Source organism: Mercenaria mercenaria, chromosome 17 (assembly GCF_021730395.1).
Source record: "Mercenaria mercenaria strain notata chromosome 17, MADL_Memer_1, whole genome shotgun sequence".
Classification (NCBI taxonomy): domain Eukaryota; kingdom Metazoa; phylum Mollusca; class Bivalvia; order Venerida; family Veneridae; genus Mercenaria; species Mercenaria mercenaria.
The window spans coordinates 36,256,042-36,278,775 of NC_069377.1; the positions used below are offsets into that span (position 1 = coordinate 36,256,042).

At 35.0% G+C, this 22,734-nt stretch overlaps 1 protein-coding gene across 1 annotated transcript in view; it reads left to right on the forward strand.

Moving 5' to 3' along the window:
* Positions 1 to 17,940: 17,940 nt before the first annotated feature.
* The window catches only part of LOC123537059 (zinc finger CCHC domain-containing protein 17-like), a 29,064-nt gene continuing 24,270 nt past the window's right edge, over positions 17,941 to 22,734 (forward strand). Inside the window, exon 1 of the mRNA XM_045320608.2 lies at positions 17,941 to 18,071. The gene's annotated coding sequence lies outside the window, so the exon portion shown is untranslated. The remainder of the gene's footprint in view (positions 18,072 to 22,734) is intronic.

Genomic DNA, 22,734 nt, shown 5'->3' on the forward strand with positions numbered 1-22,734 from the left:
ACAGTCTATTAGGAAAATATGATTAGCTGTTAAGCGAAATGAAACTATATATAGTGATTTTTCTTTTTTAAATGGAAATTTAATCTGATTGTCTCTAATTCGCATGATATCTGATAAACAAAAATGGACCCCCAAAAGGACAGAAATGTACCACAGAAAGACGCCCAAGAGGATTATTCAAGTTCTGAGAGTGACTCTGAAGGCACCCAAAAATGATTTAGTTTAAAAAAAACAGTGACAGTTGATACAAATGGAATGTTTTGTGACTTTTGTGAAAAATGTTTTGTGTCTCATTCTCAAACTTGAAGAAGAATTAATTTAAGATACTTAAGGAGAAAACTTATGTGGTTCTGTAAGCACTGTATACATGCATTTCTAGGAGTGAAAAGAGTAATGTCTAAAATTACAACCATAGAAGCTAAAGTTAATAAGTTATACCAAAGGATGGATGTGATTGAGCAGGAGCAAATCTCCTCGGAAGAGAAAATTAAGGATATAGTGAAAAATGAGGCTAAGGATATGAGAGTAAATGATAAGAAGTCCTTGTCAAAGAAAGAAGTAGAAGATACTGTATATAAATGTTTGAAAGAGATAGATCTACGTGAGGAGAAAACGGAAAATATGATGATATTCGGGGTTGAAGAAAGCCGTGGGCAGAACCTTGATGATAGATGCAAGGAAGATGAAGTGAAGATAAATCATATGATATCTGAAATAATGGTGGGGGGGGGGGGGGGGGGGGGGGGGGGGGGGTTAAAGTTGTAAGATTTGTGAGAATTGGTAGCTCCAAAAAGTGATGGATGAAATTCAAGAACAGGAAACTCGCAATACTGCAGACATTAATGCCCAAGACGAACGTGCTAATTCTAAAAGGTTACAAGCAAGACCGATCAAAGTATTTTTCGATAATGTTTTAACAAAGAAAGTTCTGGGTGCATTTACTACTACTATTAATAAGCAAAGATCTGGAGAATATGCACATACGTATTGTCAATCTGATATAACACGTAGGCAAAGGGAAGAAGATCAGATATTGAGAAAACTACGGTATGATGAATGGAAAGGGCATGAAGATCAAAGGTCTGCAAAGGCTAGAGGTATGGCCGAGCGGATCTTTTGTAGCAACTGCAGTGTTTATCTATGTGTTATTTATATCCAGACCCTTGATACTAAGGGATAAGTATTTAGACCCAAGATTGGGATGGTTTATACACTTTACTATCAAACAGGCACATACACTCTCACTGACCATATTACAGAATAGTATAATAATACACAGAGGCAATGCAATAAGAGATACTGTTCTCTGATTCGCTGAGAGGCGGAGCTAAACATGAATGCATTAAATACTACATCCCTGCCTTCTTTTAGATTTGTCCTTGCGATTAAATGTCTGAAATTTTATATCACATGTAGACATATACTGATTAAGTAATTGAAACAATAAGACTGGTATATTTAACACATTAAACACGTATTTTAGTTTGAAATTAGATGACTGCATTAATTAAATTCCTATTTACGAACATTGTTTGTTATGGTAGCAGATGGCGGTTTTTTCTAGTACTTCGGACTTCCGAGCGATGTGGCCAAGTCAGACGGCTTCCGATATCTTACGAGATGCAGACCTGAAAATAAAAAGATACCGGTTTACATCTTACTTGAAGAAGAAATAAAATACATAGTAAACTTCATATGAAGCATAGATTTTTAAATCCACAAGCCACCTGAAAGATAATTTCAGCCCGCGAAAATACATGACATTTCAGCCCAAATTAGCCATATCTCCAACTGGCTTTAAAATGTTAGGGGAAATGATAGAGCCAAATGGCCACTTACATTCTGTACTCAGTTTCAAGTATTACTTGCAGAGCTGGACAAAAATACCGGTCAACCGATTACTTTTTTCACTATTTTCAACTGTGTGAGGCCTATATGACATTTGACAGTTCACGAGACGCTCAATGCTGATAGTGGTATATACGCATTTCAAGCAGTTATATGAAAATGATGCCATCAAGCTTACATTCGCATCTGCTAGAATTTCTGCAACATACCATTCTTAAACTTGTTAATCACAAACTCACATCAACAATTATTTCAAACATCAAAACAGCCTTCACTTCAAGGTTTTATCTCTAATGACAGATTTTGACCCTGGCCAATTCGAATCTGTGGCTGGAAACTACCAACTGCTACCTTAAGGACCAAGACATGCATCTCCATGGACTGTCTGGCACCTGATTCTAAGAAAATGATCTATGACAAATAAAATCTTACCAATATTTAAACAATGCTTTGTTCTTCTTGCAAATTGCACATGTCCAAACAATGTCTATAATATTGTGGATTTGGCCCCATTTTACACACATATTTCTTACTGCATCTATCTTTCTGACATTAAAAAAAGACTTACCTACCATTACATGATGGCCATAAATGTACTGTATTAGCACTGAGCACAGCCCTGCATACTTGAGGAACAGAGTTAAAAGCAGCACAGCTTACTTACCCAAGACTAACAGTACTTCAAGTCCGCAAGCTCAGAAAAAGCCGCCCTGTTTACAAGTACTTTTTCATATTACCTTACATACAGTAAGTATAAAATAGCTTTAAATAAATATTTTACAATGTACTTTTGTTGTTGTTGTTGTTGTTGCCAAACTTACCGATTTTAACGAATTCGAGCAATCTCCCTGGCCAATTCGAATCTGTGGCTGGAAACTACCAACTGCTACCTATGCTCACTTTTCCCTTTCAACAAAATTATAATGTCATACAAACTAGCAACATAAGATAAAATCCAGTTTCGATAACATTAGAATGTCAGTTTTGTTGCTGCAATTCATTTCACAGGTTGTCCGTTAAATGGTGTTATGATCCCACGCTGTAAAATCAAGTAATGTTTATTTTGCGTCGTTGAGGTCCTGAGAATCACTGATAAAGCCTTACACATACATTATGCGAAAACATTAAACTATCAGCAACGTGAATATTATGGCATGTAAAAAAACTGCATGATTCAACAGAATAGTATCGCTGTGATAAAATGCTTGAGAAAAAAAATGAACGGAAAAATATGCCATAGTTTGTTCTTGCATAATGCTAACACTAATAATTGTGATGCTTTTCAAACGCGTATTATTACAAGTTAAAGCATACCAAAAGTTCCTTCTAGGGCTCATCTATATAAATATAAAATGATCATCTTGTAAAATTTTGGTTGCAATGTCTGTTTTATACTGCAAAAAATATCAGGTAAGTATTTACGCTAGTTATTTAACATAAATTGTTAAATCCAACAACAAATTAAATCTGTTACCTCTTTCAATAGAGTAAATATGGTACTGAGACAATTGACCTAGTATTCATGCGTGAATTTATTACACATAATTATAAGAGGGTCGCAATGGGGTTTGTTTTCATATATAAACCATGCATTTGAAGGTAATGATAATATTTGGTTGTTTACATTTAAATTTGCTGATATATGTCTGTCTGGTGAATGTACATATGTTATGTTCAGGAGGAAATAAAAGAATCAATTAATCATCATCGGGGTTTAGTATTGTGTAACCCATGGATTCTCCCCAATTGAGAAAGAATAGTTTAACGTCACAGGTTATTTCTAAGGTCACGGAGTTTTATTGGCCGGCTTGTAATGACAACAGCTTTAGGTACCAGTAGCTCAGTCAAGTGTGAATTATTAAACTTCTCAAGAGAAGGAATAATGACGCGTATCACTTTATGAAATTTCACACTAAATTTCCATTGAATTAATATATCCAGCATTCCAGTGAATTTTCATGAGAAACATAGCCTATAATTATGAAACTAAATGATTTTATGATTCAAAAGAAGAAACCTTATATACGTAATTACATGCAGTTTCACACTAATCATTTAAACACAATTGTTTCAACATAATCCATGCTAATTGAAAATAAACACATGTTCTTGTACATTCATTCACAGGCACTTTTGTACGTCGTGGACGTTGCGATCGTCGTAAACCGGTATACGTCGATGACGACTCCTCCTTATTAACATCCTTGATTTGTTCATGAAACTCTTTAAATTTTGAAATGTCTCGTGTAATTAACTTTCCATTCAAGTTAATTGCTATTGCCGAACCTTTCCTTTTAACAACTTCCCCGGGATTGGATGATACGGTGTTTGATTTTTCGTGTAGTTTTCACGTCGCAGAAGTACTTTATCTCCAATTTTCACATCACGGTGCTGAGCATGTCGTGTTTTGTCAGCATACTTTTTTGTTTTTCATTTTAACAGACATATCTCGTTGTCTGATATATTTGTCTTTGACTTTCGCAGTGAATTTTGGTAATTTTGTGTTTAGTTTACGTCCGAACATTATCTCAGCTGGAGATAACTGTGTTGTACTGTGAGGTGCGTTTCTATAGTTCAGCAAGAAACTTGTTATTTCATCTTTAACACTATATCCAGAATTTGCGGCAGATTTGATTGCTTTGGAGAGCGGTTTCATGAAAGATTCTGCTATAGGATTACCCATCGGGTGCAGCGGAGTTATTTTCCTATGCTTGAATCCTGCATGCTCAGCATAATCTTTGATTGAAATCTGTCATTTAATATCTAAATGATGAATTTGAAAACACAATTAACAATAAATGGTTCTGTTACAGCATCATACATAATATGTGATAGGTGACTTACTCTTTGAATGCATGGCTTTGGAACGGAGGGCCATTGTCGCGTCGAAGCACTTGCAATACCCGAACATCGCGAAAATTGACTCTAATTTGTTAATGACTGTGTTCGCCGTAAGACTTGTCAGTTTCTCAACAATAGGATATCTCGAATAATTGCAAATGATTACCATGTAATATTTTGTTTTTTGTTTGTTTTGGGTTTAACGCCGTTTTTCAACAGTACCATGTAATAAATTCCTGCTGAAAATGGTCCACAAAAATCAACAGAAACTTCCGAAAACACAGAATTTGGTAATTCCGAGATTTTGATAGGATCTTGCACTGTTTGTTTTGTTATTGTTTGGCATGATACGCATCCCCTGATTTCTTGATCAACTAGTCTGTCCATGTACGAAAACCAGCAAGTTTCACGTAATAAAGCTTTTGTTTTCAGACGACTGATACGTCCTTGATGTGCTAATTTACACACTTGTCGCTGAAATGTTGTTGGCACGCACAGTCTTGTACCACGTAGCAGTACCTGTCCGTTTTCTGTGTCAGTCACAGACAGTTCTTTAGATACCATTAAGTAGCAATTAAACGAATCATCAACTGCACACTTTTGTAATTTCCAATCATTTGATTTCATTGCTTTTATCGTACACTGTAAGACAGTCGTCCTGTGTTACACGTGCAATATCCGCTAATGTCACAGCTTTAGAAAGCGCATTGTTTACTATGAAATTCACATAATCCCCGGCGATGCTATAGACTGGTTCTCGTTTGATTGGGTGTCTGGATAAATAGTCACTTATCTGTGACGGACCCGGTACCCAGACAACTTCGAAATTGTAAGTCGTAAGTTTTAATCTCCATCGTTCGAGACGTGCTGATTGAATGTCCTTGGTACTGTTTAAAATTCAAAGAATTGGGCGATGATCTGTTTTCAAGATAAACTTTTTCCCAAACAGGTAAAGATGGAAATGAGTGATACTGTGCACGGCTGCTAATGTTTCGATTTCTACTTGCGAATAGCGTTGCTCTACTTCAGTTAAAGATCTACTAGTGTATGCGACTACTTTGCCCTCTTGTGTTAAAATGCCTGACACGCCTACTGGGGATCCATCAACCCAGAGTTCTGTTTTTTTCTTGGAGTCAAAGTTCGCGAGTACTTTATCACTTTGCAACACAGACTTCAGACGAATGAATGCAGATTCGTGTGAGTCATTCCATTGAAATTTCACGCCTTGCTGCGTTAATTTACGCAGAGGTTCTGTTAGCGTAGAATAATTGTTTATGAATCGGGACAGGTAATTTGTAAATCCGAGAAAACTTTTGACCTCAGATGCACTTTTAGGTCGTTCTGCTTTCTTTAAAGCTTCCACTTTTTTCGGATCTGGCGAGATTCCCTGGTCTGAAAATACGTATCCATAGAAAGCAATTTTTGATTGTCCGAATTCGCACTTGTTTTTATTTAAAGTGAGATTTTTCTCTGTCAAACGTTGAAATAATGCTTCTAGATTTCTGCCATGTTCCTCTCGCGTTTTACCATGAATGATTATGTCATCACTGATATTCATGACACCTTTTAATCAACTAAGAGCTTGGCGTATTTCGTTTTGAAATATTTCCGGAGTTGCGTTAACACCGAAATTCAGACGTTTATAACGACGTAGACCAACATGAGTGGCGAATGTTGTCATATTGCGTGATTCTTGTGATAACGGTATCTGATAAAAACCTTTTACCAGATCTACGCGACTGAAAACGGTTGAGCCGTTGAGAGCCATCAGAATGTCGTCAATCGTTGGTGTCACGTGACGTTCACGTTTGATAGCCTTGTTTGTGTGTCTCATATCGACACATAATCGGATTTCTTCAGGAGCGTGAGGCTTGCTAGTGATTACCAGGTTTGATACCCAAGGAGTCGGACACGGTCGACCTTTTCTCTACAGCTGTTTCATAACTGATGATGTTTTCTGAATTTCCTTTGATATTTTGAAATCAGTAAGCACAAAATTACTGTTAGATTCCACTGTTCATTTATATTTGCCTTCAACATGAATGGGCTGCTTTTGTCCGAAAGGGTAGGATTTAATGTTATCTATTTATCTTTTATAAGACCAATTCTAGAGTACGGAGATGTATTATTTGATAATTGCACACAAAATGAAAAACGAGAGCTTGAGCAAATTCAACAGGAAGCGGCAAGAATAATCACCGGAACAACGAAACTTGTACCCATTGATAAACTCATGACAGAGGTTGGCTTAGAATCCTTAGAGAAAAGGCGATACAAGGCTGATCACTACCAAATAGAATGTAAGCCTCCGCTAGTCTAGTCACAAGTAGTCCAATTATAAATAGTACTAATCAGTTTTTCCTTTCCTTGCGCATTTTCTCGACAGCAACGTGCTTACTTTTACCCTACCGCGTTTCAGTATGTATCACTTTGCATTCTATTGAAATCGGCATTTTATCAATCACTGACTGGCTAATAATGTTAATTGAACTTCCCGTATCGATCAAAATTTTCGTGTCAGTGTCATTGATTTTAACATTTTTAACATTTTAACATCTCAGCAACCCAGATAGCAGACATGCGTTGGCCCAACGTTGGGCCAACGGCAGACTCTTCGTTGGCCCAACGAAGATTTCCAACGTTGGCCCAACGTCATTTTGCTAATTGGCGCAACGTTGGCCCAACGGTTGGTACACCGTTGGCCCAACGACTGGAATCCTACACTTATCGTTGGCCCTCCATTGGGCCAACAACTGGTATCCTGCACTTATCGTTGGCCCTCCATTGGGCCAACAGCATTTTTTCGTCTATCATGGTTGGTCCAGCGTTGGGCCAACGCTATCCCAACGATTACGAAACTGAAAAGAGACTAAAACTAGCATTATTTAGTATGTATTTTATTTTCAAATAGTTGTAATTTTGTTAAAGTTTAACAAAAAAATCTAACATTTATTTAAAGTTTGTTTGCAATTTTCCTGAAGAAATATAACAGAATATTTCATCACTACAACATGTCAAATATTGATTCCAGCCTTTTATAAATCTAAATATTTATCTTTTTTTTCAGTCACTGATTAAATCCTACTAAAGTGAATTGCTGTCTGTATATTAACTCATTATATATCCAAGTTCTGTTTGATTGTTTTCTTTTCTCACTGAAGTTCCTGCTTTCTTTTTTCTTCTTCTTGTTTTTTCTTGTGCACCACAGTGCTAGGCACTCCATTATTACTCTCTTGAACAGCACCCTGTAAAAAAACAAAAATCATAATGTTGATTAAACCATCTACGTCAAATTGATAACTATATAACTAAAGAAATGCACATAAACCTCTGGACATAAACTTGCATAAAATGTATGAAATTTATTTTTGTCTTTATACAACCGAAAAAATATGCTAGAATTAACGAGAATATGAGTTATTTTATTTAAAGAATTTAATACTCAATACAAGTGCCATCTGCCAGCTTTAGATAAAAGTATTTAACATATGTTCAAGTCACATGGTTATTACTTGCATACAGGATAAAACTAAAAAATTCTCTGTTTACAAGATTCCACAATTTTATCAATAATATTCAAAAACTTCTACTTACAGCTTATAGCTGGTAGACCGGGTTTTTGTTAACTCTAGATCTATCACATGTATAATAGTTTCCTTTACTTCACATATATGCAGCTAGAAATCTGGCCTAGAGAGTAAATTAACCACATTTTCTGGGATTTCTTACATAACCCGGGTTAACGAGAGTTCATGTTCTGGAATACTCAACAGATTTATTGTAAACATTTTATGACTGTATAAAATTAGATATTTGTTATAGAGTTAGTAGTGTTTTTTTTTTTTTCATTTTTTTTTTTCACATTTTTTTTTCAAGGTAGTAGATTTGAAATAGTTCAAAATGTCATTACGGCTGCAGATAACTTTTAGGTTTAATTAGCCCAAATTTAACTGATTACTAATTGGTGCAGAAAACTATTTAATTATTAATTAAATATTGCATGTTACACATACACAACGTGTATACCTGTAGGGGCTTGTGATAAAGCAGTCACCTGTAAAATATATAATTATTATATTATTACTTCTAATGGGCCAGCGTTGGGCCAACGTTGGGTCAACGATGTTTTCTCTGTATAAGTCTTTCTCTGAAAATCAATATTGGGCCAATGCAGAGATATCTGTGACTGAAATTCAAAGTTGGTTCAACGTTGGCCCAACAGCTGTATTTAAATACTTATTAATCATTGTTGGGCCAACAGTGGTCCAACAACGATTATCCTTTGACGGTTTTCCGTCGTTGGCCCCATGACTTCATGTTTACAGGGAACGTGCTTACTTTTACCCTACCGCGTTTCAGTATGTATCACTTTGCATTCTATTGAAATCGGCATGTTCCTATCGCATGCTAGGTAAAAATGGCGGCGTAAGAATTTAATGTCTCGAAAAGAGAAATTGAAAGAAGAGAAAAGTAGTAAATTCAGCGGATTGTATTTAACGAACTGTAGTTTTCTTATATAAAAGTTAACACCCCCCTTTTCTTTTTGTTTTTGTAAAGTAGCGATCTAGTTCTTTATGGGATTATAAGTCTCTGAAAATCTGATATGCTAGAAAATGTCGAAAAACCGTTACGAAGTAAGTGGATTTTATATGAAATAAAGAACAGCTGGATTTAGTGGTGTTCAGCCTACAAACTCATTCTCATTTTTAAAATGAAAAACAATCTTGCTCCACAGTATCTTTCAGATCTTGTCCCTTCATCAGTTGGCAATGAGCATCGCTATCCACTTAGGAATGCAAGTGATGAACAACACATCCACACACACACTGTTTTTTATCACAAATCCTTTTTGCCTTCTGTTATCAGAGATTTCAATGCGCTCCCATGCTCCAACTGTTGCATCATTCAAACGAATGCTAAATAATGACCTACCAAATGTTCCCAGCTTCTTCTTTTCTGGTGACCGCAAACTGCAGATCCTACACACAAGATTACGTACTCACTGCAGCTCCCTTTCCTCGGATTTATTTGAAAAAAATATTATTGACTCTCCCTTGTGCGACTGGGGGAAATAGAAAATTCTATTTCCTTATTTGTCCGAAATACACAAATCTAAGATTTGAACTACTTACCACCATTTCCCAATATTGTAACCCTTCTATCAATGTTATCTTAAACGGTAATATTTCATTTCCTTTCGATTCGAATATAACAATCTTTAATGCCGTTCAAAAAAAAAACGATTCTAGAATAGAAAAGATGTAATGTTGTATAAAATATAAGAATACATACGCTTCATATTACCTTAGACCTTATCTAAACATGATAATTATTTAACTGATTCAGCTATTTCCTTCACACTATATCTTTATCGTTCATCCCTTTATCTTATCTTCTTTTACGTGTTTTAGTATTTACTACTCTAAATTTAGTTTGGTGTTTAATTGTTACATTTTACACTTACCATTTAAAACAGTATCAAATACCTCATTCATTGACATTTGCCTGTCATTTCATATCCAGTGATTCCGAATCCTACTATTCAATACATTGCTTTAAGTTGTTGTTCTAACATCTGTATTTTGTTTTCTTATTTAAGCTTTAAATGTAATTTTCAAAAGCACTTTTTGCTTATTGAAATGTGTCATATTTCCATGTTTTTCATATAATACTGTCTTAATTTGTAAATAATTGTGCCATGAAAAAAAAACATGTAATTTTATGTAAAAAGGAGAGGACAACCGTAAGCTTATATAGCTTTCTGTCCAATTCCTGAAACTTGATATTGTAAATATTTCATTTTTTCCTGAATAAAAATATGTTTAAACTAATTTTTAATTCTCCCTTCCCCACGTAGGATGTTTGATATGGGTAGAAACGTGTTTTGACAATATTTTTCCTAGTAATAAGTAGAACCAATATTAGTTCTCCTTTTAAGATAATCTGTTACTAACCTCGGTTGAGGTGGGTCTTCGTTGCCAAGCGGGTAAGGTTGCTGAATTCAAAACCTCGCTTGGGGTGTAGGATACTTCATGTGACGAAGCCATGCAGCTGGCATACGGAATGTCGTGGTTTTACCAAGGTGACCGCTCTTGCCTAAAAAAAAAAGCCCCGAAGGGCACCTGTGGTCTTCCACCATAATCAAAAGCTAGAAAAGTCGCCATACGACATAAATTGTGCCGATGTGACTCTAAACCCAGCTAAAATGAACTAATAGAAAAGCTTCAGCTGATAGCGGATAATGGAAAGAAGATGACATTGTATATTCTGATGTATATATCTTTTCCGCAGCCTTAACGTAATAAAACGTATTAGCGTCTGATGGCCCTTTCACGCTTCCGTAGATTCAACATTTATTACACGAAATTTATTTTGAAAATATTTCTGAAATGTCTAGGTCTGCAGCTCTCAAATACGGTTATATCTCACATCCGAGGCATATACTGACACTCTCAGACAACATCAAAAACAATCTTTTGAGCGATTTGATGAAGTTCCAAAATTATCAATGTACCCTTGGTCCGTTACGGACCCCTGTGGGATTTGTGTTTATCCCGAGCTCAAATATCTTTTCGTTGATGAAAAGCTGACATGCCGTACTAAAGCCCAAGTAATTTCAATTCGTAAGAAAGGGCTGAAAATTGACTCCCCAATAGCTAAAAAAAAAAAAGAAGTCCACGCGCATACAATTAGACGGGGTGACCCCTGTGCGTGACCCCTAACTAATAATCCACGAATCAAAATACGGCTTTCGGTTTCAAGTTTTTTCATTTTCTGTGTTGTCAAAAACATATAATATTATATGCCTGGAGAGATTGCATAAATATGTGCTGGCCGTCCTAAGGTTATCTAACACAGGCCACACATCAAGTGTGTAAGAATCATATACTATATTTAGAACAAAACTATTCTTAAATTACTAAATTGTTAACATAAACATGTTACTGCATATGAAATCCAAACCGTCACAACATTTTGTCATCATAGTGTACAGTATTGGACTCGCCTACCGGCTCGTCCAATATGGTTTTCTCAGCTGGGTACTCGTCCAAATATAACTCCGTATTGTACAGAACAATGTTAAAATAACCTAATATCTACCTGTAGAAGCATATATCGATAAAAGAGCGCTCGTACTGTACAATAACATCTGTCTACAACCTGAAAAAGCAGTAGAAAAGAGAGTGACACGCCGACAGTTAACTGAAATCTCCGTCCAGTGCCAGTTGGTTCATAGCAGTGAAGCGATTATTCTGGAAATATGACCTGCAGGATCCCGAAGAGTTGCTAGATAGTCCTGTTACAAAAGAACTCTGGGAGAAAACAGTTCATGATTCTATTAACAAACATTGGGCAAAAGAAATTAAGAAAAATAGTGTTCAAAAAAATATGACATGATGCACGTTGCAACTATATATATTTCTTTCTAAACCACTGTCTCGTATTTTAAAGATTCGTTTAATTATACTTATACCCCTTAACCCTTAGTTTAAGTTTTAACCATAAATATGTTATAAAGAATTTATATAATGCAACACTTGAGTAAATTGTTTTCGGAGCCTCTGAAACAGCCATATTAAAGCGCTTTTCGATAGTTGTTTATTACCAATTAACAGCTTTTTGCAAGTTTATTGCTTATCAACACCTTTTTATTAGACATTTACGAATTAAGTCTACGTGGACTGTGAACACCTAAGACGATCGATTTTTCAAGGGGACCGTCTCAACATGATAATTTCAATTTATGTGTGGTAGGAAAACATTCCAATAATGATGGTAAGGTCTGGCTTATTATGTTACCGCACAAGAAAAGATTTGGATTTGTCTGTCCGTCTGTCTGTTCGCCAGAGAGGTGTTTTGTTATGTATATCGCAAAAAGTATTTGATCTAGCGTCATAACACTTTCCCGAAAGGTTCTTCAATATTATAAGTTGCGCATCTGCCACAAAGTTGAAAAGATGAGCTTATCTGTTCGCAATGTATCCGTATTCCATCGTCGTCGTCGTCCGAAATGAAAATAAATTTTAACTGGGTTAGCTGGGATCAAAATGTAGGTCAACAAGTAAAACATTGTGAAAACTGTAGAAAACGTAATATCTTGCGTCTCCATTCCTTTGTTGTTATTATACGCCCGAAGGAAAGTATTTTGGTGTTCGTCTGACCGTCTCGGTCCGTGTGTCCGTCTTAGGGGTCAAAGGTCATATAACTTTGTTTCGAGTGCGATGTGTAACTCCTAAACTGCTTGAGGGATTTAAAAAACAAAACTTGGCACAAATGTTCACCACATTGAGACGACGTGCAGAGCACATAGCTTGCTTAAAGATAAAGGTCACATTTAGAGGTTAAAAGTCACATGACTTTGTTTTGTGTTTAAGTTGCTTTGCATTGCGGTGCTCTTGTTTTTATTTGGCAGATTCTTTTTTTTGTTCACTTACAATAGTTTTTATTGAATCACTTCCCTTTTATGTTACTAGAAATAGATTATTTAATAACTTTTTTATTGTTAGCCGTAGGTAAAAACCGAGACCACTTTTCTTTGGTATAACATGGATGGTACCTGCAAAGTTAAGGTGTATTTTGACACATCTGTACCTGTTAATAATTTTAGTAGACTAAGAGTTTTTCGAGGAATTTCTTCCCGTTGTTGTCATTTTCCTTAGGACTTCAACAGTAAAGTTCTTTAAATTTTGCTCCCATCCTCTGATATTTGACTTTATCAAAACCTTTGGGGGCCTCTGTGGCCGAGTGGTTAAGGTTGCTGACTTAAAATCACTTGCCCCTCATCGATGTGGGTTCGAGCCTCACTCGGGGCGTTGAATTCTTCATGTGAGGAAGCCATCCAGCTGGCTTAACGAAGGTCGGTGGTTCTACCCAGGTGCCCGCCCGTGATGAAATAATGGTCTTCCTCCACCATTAAAACTTGAAAGGCGCCATATGACCTATCATGTGTCGGTGCGACGTTAAATAAAATAAAATAATTATATATATATATCAAAAACTTTTACCAAAAATTCTAAGTTAAAAAGGGACATAACTCTGTCAAAATTCAAATCACAGTTATGAGGATTGTTTTTCCTGGTGTAGACTTCGATAGTTAATAACTATTTTAAGTTTAAAGTCAATAGCTTTGATAGTAACAGAGACATTTGACTTTATCAAAAACTTTAACCAAAAATTCTGATTTAAAAGGGGGCATTATTCTGTCAAAATTTAAATCAGAGTTTTAGAGATTGTTTCTCCCGGTGTAGACTTTGATAGTAAATAAGTATTATAAGTTTCAGGTCAATAGCTTTGGTAGTAACAGATATATTTGACTTTATCAAGAACTTTAACCGAAAATTCTAAGTTAAAAAGGGGCATAATTTTGTCAAAATTCAAACAGAGTTATATGGATTATTTCTCCTGGTGTAGACGTTTACAGTAAATAAGTATTTTAAGTTTCAAGTCAATAGCTTTGATAGTAACAGAGATATTTGACTTTATCAAAAATGTTAACAAAAAATCTAAGTTAAAAGGGGCATAATTCTACCAAAATTCAAATCAGAGTAACGCAGACTGTTTTTCCTGGTGTGGACTTCGATAGTAAATAATTATTTTAAGTTTCAAGTCAATAGCTTTGATAGTAACAGAGATATTTGACTTTATCAAAAACTTTAACCATAAATTCTAAGTTAAAAGGGGCATAATTCTATCAAAATTCAATCAGAGATACGGGGATTATTTTTCCTGGTGTAGACTTCTATAGTAAATAACTGTTATAAGTTTCAAGTCAATAGCTTTGATAGTAACAGAGATATTTGACTTTATCAAAAACTATAACCAAAAATACTAAATTAGGAAGGGGCATAATTCTGTAAAAATTCAATCAGAGTTATGGGGATTGTCCTTCCTTGTGTAGACTTTGATAGTAAATAAGTACTTTAAGTTTCAAGTCAATAGCTTTGACAGTAATAGAGATATTTGACTTTATCAAAAGTTTTAACCAACGGAGACGCCGACGCCGACGCCGGGGCGAATGCAATAAAAACAAGTACATCCAAATTTTATATCTCCTACCGCATAGTGATGATATAATAACTCAAACCCTATTGCCGTTATAAACTCTTTTTCATATCGGGCATAATATAATTAAACAATGTTGAGACGGTCCCCTTGAAAAATGCATCGCCTTAGGTGTCCACAGTCCACGTAGACTTAATCCGTAAATGTCTAATAGGGGATTAGGGACGATCAGGACTTTTTATTACACAGATAATAATCTTCTCGGTGAAATGCGTAAGAGCATTTTGAAAATTGTAACATGTTTAATGAACGAGACTTAAATACACAATAAAATATTTTTTCATTTTCAAGTACAAATGTTGTTAGATACATAAGATAATGGGACAGTGGTTGAGTATTTACTTGTATTTGATTAACAGTATTTTTTCCTGAATACAGGTTAATTGTTCGATATTAAAGTATAGATATACAGAAGACGTGCTAAAAGTTCGCCTAAGAGTGAAAATATTAAAGTATAGAAGTTTTGTGACAACATTGTGAAAAATTGTCGTTTATTGATTTATTAGTTTATTCAAAGAAGTATAAAATTCTTTTTTAATTTTTTATAGCTCTTTGGTTTATTGTCTCTCCTGAAAATTAATATGTACTTTCTCTGCTCCATATTATATAATGCTTTCACTTGCTGTAGGCATTGTATTTATGCAATAAATCGAAATTGAATTGAACTGAATGTATGCACAGCTAATCTCAAGAAGGTATAGCACGCGCTAAAAGATATGAAAAATCTGTAATCCCCTGTTCACATAGTAAAAATATTCGTGATAGTAATTATGAATAACCTTTACACTACATTAGTGTCACTTTATCCTAAATCTTTTCTAAAAGACTTTTTTCTATGATGTGCTTGTTTTATTCTTAGGTTTTCCACTTTTTATTTTAAAAATCTGACATTTATTAAATCAGTCAGTCAGTCCTTTTTGAGAAAACTTGAGAAGTCATAATTCGCACATACTTTATTACACAATGACTGGCTCGGGGGCAAATAGGTCACACTTCCAATTAACAGGCTCTGGTGTCATAAAAAGATACCTTTTACATTGTCAAGTATGTTTGCTAGTTTGTTTTTCTGTTCATTTTTCATCGGTGTGTGACAATATGTTTTTCAAATGTTCATTACATAGCAAAATTAATTTTGACAAGTTAAATATGATTAATAATAATAATAAAAAACGCATTTCACATCTATTTATAATAACTGAAAATGAAATTGTCAAGTTTGTAAGCACTGTTAAAAAATATATTGTTTTTCCTGCTTTCTATTTTTTAAGATAATAGTAGTTTCATGTACATGTATGTTATGCTCGCCTAATATACATGATTTTGTGTATTTATATTTGTTTTTATGTCTCAGTTTCTTTAATGTAAAATATAAAGAAGATAATATAGTGTTGATCATATTTTTCATATACTGTGCCAAAGAAGTATAAAACACTTTTTATAGCTCTTTGACTACGCAAAATGAAAGAATAAATAACGTAGTGTCTTCTTTTTTCCGTTCCGTATTTTACATTATTGAAAAACAGAATTAAACCAATAGGTTGATGACGATATTTGCTGTTGTTGTTTTACCGGTACTTAAAATTGGTGTAAAATAAATCACCCTTCCCACTACGTTTTTACAGTAGATCTCTAATCTATAATCCTTGATTTTTATGATCGGCACCTCCCGTGATACGATAAGCGGAGATAGCCGAACCATAACGAACTAAAAAGTATCCGATAGTGATTGATATTTAGCTAGACGGTCGAAGGGAGACAACAAGGTATAGCGTTGATCTCAATAAACAAGGAAAGATAATAGAATCGATTTTTGCCCAATTCGTCAGTATGAATTCAAAAACTCTTGAAAATCTGAATGTTGAAATTGTGAAACCCAAAAGAACTACATCCGTTGATTCAAATGAAGTCATGCAACTTCTTCTCGTGATGCAAACAGACTTGTTGTAAAACTAAAGTTTATGTGTGGAATGTACACCCTCCGGTCCGTAAGAGCCGCGTTTAATTAAAATGAGATAGCTAGATAAAACATGCAAATTGTGCAACCTAGAAGACGAAACTAATAAAAAAAAATGGAACACTTTATCTTCCGCTGTGAAATACTTTCTCCTATGAGAGACCCCATTGTATTGGACATAGTACATGAAATGAAAGTGATATATTTTACATTCTGGGATCAACTTCAACCGAAAGAATAAGTGCAAATTATAATAGATTGTACACACCTGTGTCAAAGACTCAGTATCAAACACTCAAGGCTGCTTGTATTAGAAAAAATCGAATTTCAATGTAGAAGACTGCTCTTTAATTTACACACAGAATGATATAGATAACTTAACCGTAGTTAAAAAATCAGAGAACTTTAAAGTGCACAAAACGGCGACGGCCTACGATATATAATAAGTTGCTAGTGAATAAAGAATTAACAGTCCATAAATCAGAAACTCGCGGTTTGTCTTAAGAGGCAGAGTAGAGTTGGATAATGATAACGAACGATATGCGACATACAAGTTTATACTGACAGTGTGTTTATTATTAAAAAATAATTCAATGTTATAACCTAGTTATAACATTGAATTATAATAGTTGTTATATATGTTATAATCACTGAAAAGTGGAAATAAAGAGTATATATATGGTTGTTTAATACGCACAGATGCTTAAAGTTTGCAACCATAAACTTTTTTCTAATTTTTGCTTGAGTATAAATTTGTTGTCAAAAAATGTAAAATGTTTAGAGTGGCTCGCCCGAGTAGACTGTAAAATGTACAAACTCGATATACTGTATGTAATTTAAACCAAAGAGCTATAAAAATAAAATACTTCTTTGTTTAAACACCATAAATTTTTATTCAGTGCATGTTTAAACACATATTTTATACATAATCTTCAAAGCTATGAAGGTGTGTAGTAATTAGAAGAAGAAGAAGAATTTAAATAAACTCGGAATATATATCGATTGCACAGGCACCAGTATCGGACCTAGGACAAAAATATGTTTGTTTTCATCCTAAATGAGTTAAAAATGAAAAATATGTAGTGAAATATGAGCCCCCTTCAAATGTATATTTTGAAGGGGGCTCATATTTCACTACATATTTTTCATTTTTAACTCATTTAGGATGAAAACAAACATATTTTTGTCCCAGGTCCGATACTGGTGCCTGTGATCGATTGTATAGCGATTTTTCGCTTTGGCATAGCATATGACGGATCCCTGTGTTTTTAACAAGGTTACTTCCCTTTAATAGAAAGTCGCCATTGTTCCGAAAGATTTTGACAGTTAGATAACTTTGTGAACTTATTAATTTAGAAATATAGAAGTAAGTTTTATGATAACAATTCATACAATTTCTCTGAACGCTACATCAATTACATCTATTGTAATCAATATTTTCACGGAAGGCATTATTCATTATAGGCAGTGACTAGGGATTTATTTTATAATTTGATATTTTATAGCTGTCATGATGTCATCCCTCTAAGACTTACCCGTATCTGCATTTTCCTGTTAGGAAAACGAAGACCTTAAAAAATAAAAAAAGTAATGATATATACTGGTTAGTCAAAATAATTCAACGTTCAGATTGTTTTATATTTGTGACGGGGCAATCTAAACGTCAAAACTTTGAAGGACCAAAATAATGGAGGATAAATCACAGTACAGAGTCATGTAAAGCTATTGGTTTTATCGCTTGCGCATATTGGCATGTAGATACGGTAAAATTAATCGTGCACAGTACATATATCACCAGAAAATTCGTAATTTTGGATATTATATATATATTTGATAATTTTTACATAAATCAATGAGGAATTGAATTCCCTTTCGATACATGTAAGTTTTATTTGAATTTATGGCCAATTCGTAACATAAACGGCATTTAAATGTGCCAGTTAAAACCATTACAACATCAAATCGAGCATTTATTCGTATTTTTAAGCAGATTATAAACGTTACCTTTTGATTTATAATCTCTGAAATGGGTGATCCTTTATTGGTTGAATGGACGCCTCTGCATGGTGGCACTTTTTTCATCAAAGTCAATCAAAATTCAGAATCACATTATTCCTATGAAAGTGTGTGTTTCACTCTTCAAAATGGTACCAAATTTGTGTGGTATGCTTAAAAATATTCTACTTTGAAGAATTCAAGAGCGCTAAAATCTAAGTCAGGAAACATGGTTGCAAGAGTTATCTACTCATGGGGATCAAACTCATTATATAGATCCATCTTCTTTTGTCTAAGAATTGCTAAGTGGTAAGTCTATATAACTGGATACTTAAATATTTTATACTCTACTACGTTTAAGAGAGATTCACATTTTATTTTCAAGTGCCCCGCTATTGGCAGTGATCTGCTATTGGCGAGTTGACTGTATCATGCATATTGAAAATCCGGGATATATAATTATATTAAGACTGTCATTGTGTTAAATCAAATGTTTATGGATGAGGGAAGGGGGAGAGGGGAAGGGCCATGGTATTTAGAGCGCCTCCTCATGGTGTGGCCTGGATATGACAGAAAGAATCATTTCACACTGTCTTAATTACCCTGTGGTTTCATTATCACTCAATATTTTTTATCCATTCATATCAAGATTCATCCTGTCATACTGAACGCTCTTTGTTTCGTTAATACTATTTCTGCTAATAATTACTAATTGACATTTTACTATTACTAGCTATTACTTATCATAAAATTACTAATGTGACAGTTACAGCTTAACCATTTCTACCAATTTTAATATTGTTCGCTATGTTAGTTCAACAAATTTGATGTGATCCTAGGAAATATTGAGATAATTTTTTCATATGGGCAATATCCCCACCTGCGTCAAACACTCGAAAGACCAAAATACATTGTAGTGGAAGCAATTTCCAATGAAATTTTCATCGCTGCCAACGCTTTGCATGCTATAGGTTTAAATGCTGATTTTGTCACGAATTGGCCATAAATTCAAATAAAACTTAAATGTATTGAAAGGGGGTTCAGTTCCTCATTGGGCCTTTATATTTTTTATTGTTCGTTTTACAAACCGTGGAATTGCCCAAGTGTCGTAGGAGGAGGGAATAAAATTAAAAATAAAATTTCAAATCCCAATTTTATTTTACTGTAGGAAAGGAGTATAGAGTAAAAGATAAAGAATAATGACAGAGGAGGAAATAAAAAAAAACTGATAAAAATTCCCCGACAGAAAAATAAAATTCCCTTAGGAGGGTTTGTAAAACGAAGAATAAAAAAATAACAGCCTTGATTTATATAAAAATTATCAAATGATATCCAAAATTACGAACTTTCTGGTGATTTAAACCTATGTATGTACTTTACACGATTAACATTTACTGTGTCTTCACGCCAATATGCGAATAACTAAATCCATGACTGTTTACTGTGATTTATCCTCCAGTATTTTGGTCCTTCAAAGTTTTGACATTAGATTGTCCCGTCACAAATATAAAACAATCTGAACGTCAAATTATTTTGACTATATTTCGGCTTGCTCTGATGCCGACAATGATTTCGGCATTCATTCCAATATGGCGGACAGTATGCGTTGAGCACACTTTTAGAGACACAGTAAATGCACATAAATGCAAGGGCATGGCTTGCTAAAATGGTAAAATTAATTATGCCCCCCTTTGAAAAAGGAGGGGTATATTGTTTTGCAGATGTCGGTCGGTCTGTCGGTCGGTCGGTCGGAATGTAGACCTATCCGTTTCCGGATGATAACTCAAGAACGCTTGGGCCTAGGATCATGAAAGTTGATAGGGAGGTTGGTCATCACCAGTAGATGACCCCTATTGATTTTGAGGTCTGTATGTCAAAGGTCAAGGTCACAGTGACCCTGAATAGTAAAACGGTTTCTGGATGATAACTCAAGAACACTTGGGCCTAGGATCATGAAAGCTGATAGGGAGGTTGGTCATGACCAGCAGATGACCCCTATTGATTTTCAGGTCAGTATGTTAAAGGTCAAGGTCACAGTGATCCTGAACAGTAAAACAGTTTCCGGATGATAACTCAAGAACGCTTAGGCCTAGGATTACGAAAGTTGATAGGGAGGTTGGTCATGACCAGCAGATGACCCCTATTGATTTTGAGGTCAGTATGTCAAAGGTCAAGGTCACAGTGACCAGGAACAGTAAAATGGTTTCCGGGCAATAACTCAAGAACGCTTGGGCCTAGTGTCAGGAAAATTCATAGTTAGGTTGGCCATGACCAGCAGATGACCCCTATTGATTTTGAGGTCAGTATGTTAAAGGTCAAGGTCACAGTGACCCTGAACAGTAAAACAGTTTCCGGATGATAACTCAAGAACGCTTAGGCCTAGGATCACGAAAGTTGATAGGCTGGTTGGTCATGACCAGCAGGTGACCCCTATTGATTTTGAGGTCATTAGGTCAAAGGTCAAGGTCACATTAGCCAGGAACAGTTAATGGTTTCTGATCTTCTTGTCCAAAACCATAGGGCCTAGGGCTTTGATATTTGGTATGTAGCAAAATCTAGTGGTCCTCTACCAAGATTGTTTAGATTATTTCCCTGGGGTCAAATATGGCCCCACCCCTAGGGTCACATGGTTTATATAGCCTTATATAGGAAAAAGCTTTGAAAAACCTCTTGTCCAAAACCACAGGGCCTAGGTCTTTGATATTTTGTATATGACATCATCTAGTGATCCTCTACTAAGATTATTCAAATTATTCCCCAAGGGTCAAATATGGCTCCGCCCTGTGGGTCACATGGTTTACATATACTTATTTACAGTGTGCATATAATTTCTGTTCCTTGTGCAATTACTAAATGCATCAAGGGGGGCATTTCGTGTTCGTGCTCTTGTTAAAATAGTAACATGCATGATACGTGAATTTCGGCAGCTTAAGGTGATGTCATGTTTTGAATTTCTGGTGAATAACAAAAAAAGAAAGAATGTTCAGTTCTTTCCAAAAACCGTTCTGTTATGATTTGATCAAATAGTTTCCTTTGTCTACCAGAATGGAATAATTCTTATATCTTAATATTGAGGTTTGATACCTTTATAACAGACAATAAACTAAAACAATAGAAATTTGTACATGACTTCGGTGAGCTCATCAATTTTTTAGCTATTTCAAGCACAAATATTAATGTGGAACGTAAAGTAAGTTGTAACACACTACAATATCCGACCAAGATACTTACAAAAACAATGCATTTGCAGAATAGAGGGATAAAAATAATTTTGACAGCTCGTGAAAACTAATGACAAATTTTGACAGGTATATGATGACTCATGACCTAATTGAATTTTTGTGCCCCCCATGAGTGGTGGGGGGCATATAGATTTGGTCCGTGCGTCCGTCCGAAGTTCGTGACGCACCTAGCTCAAAAGTATTTGATATAAATTGATGAAACCTTGCATGAGTCTTTATCATGATATGAACTTGCGCACCTCCTATTTTTCGTCTGGCTTCGCCCCCTATTTTTAGAGTTATGGCCCCTGAAATGGTCAAAAATGCACATTTTCACCTTGTGACACACCTAGCTCAAAAAGTATTTGATATAGATTCATGAAACCTTGCATGAGTCTTAATCATAATATGAACTTGCGCACCTCCTATTTTTTATTTTGGTCTGCCTCCCTAGTTTTAGAGTTATGGCCCCTGAAATAGGCAGAAATGCCCATTTTCACCTTGTGACGTGCCTAGCTCAAAAAGTATTTCATATAAATTGATTAAACCTTGTATGAGTCTTTATCATGATATGATCTTGTGCACCTCCTATTTTTTGTCTGGCTCCGCCCCCTATTTTTAGAGTTAAGGCCCCTGAAATAGTCAAAAATGCACATTTTCACCTTGTGACGTGCCTAGCTCAAAAAGTATTTCATATAAATTGATTAAACCTTGTATGAGTCTTTGTCATGATATGAATCTGCGCACCTCCTATTTTTTGTCTGGCTCAGCCCCCTTTTTTCAGAGTTAACCCCTAAGTCCCCTTTATCTGTT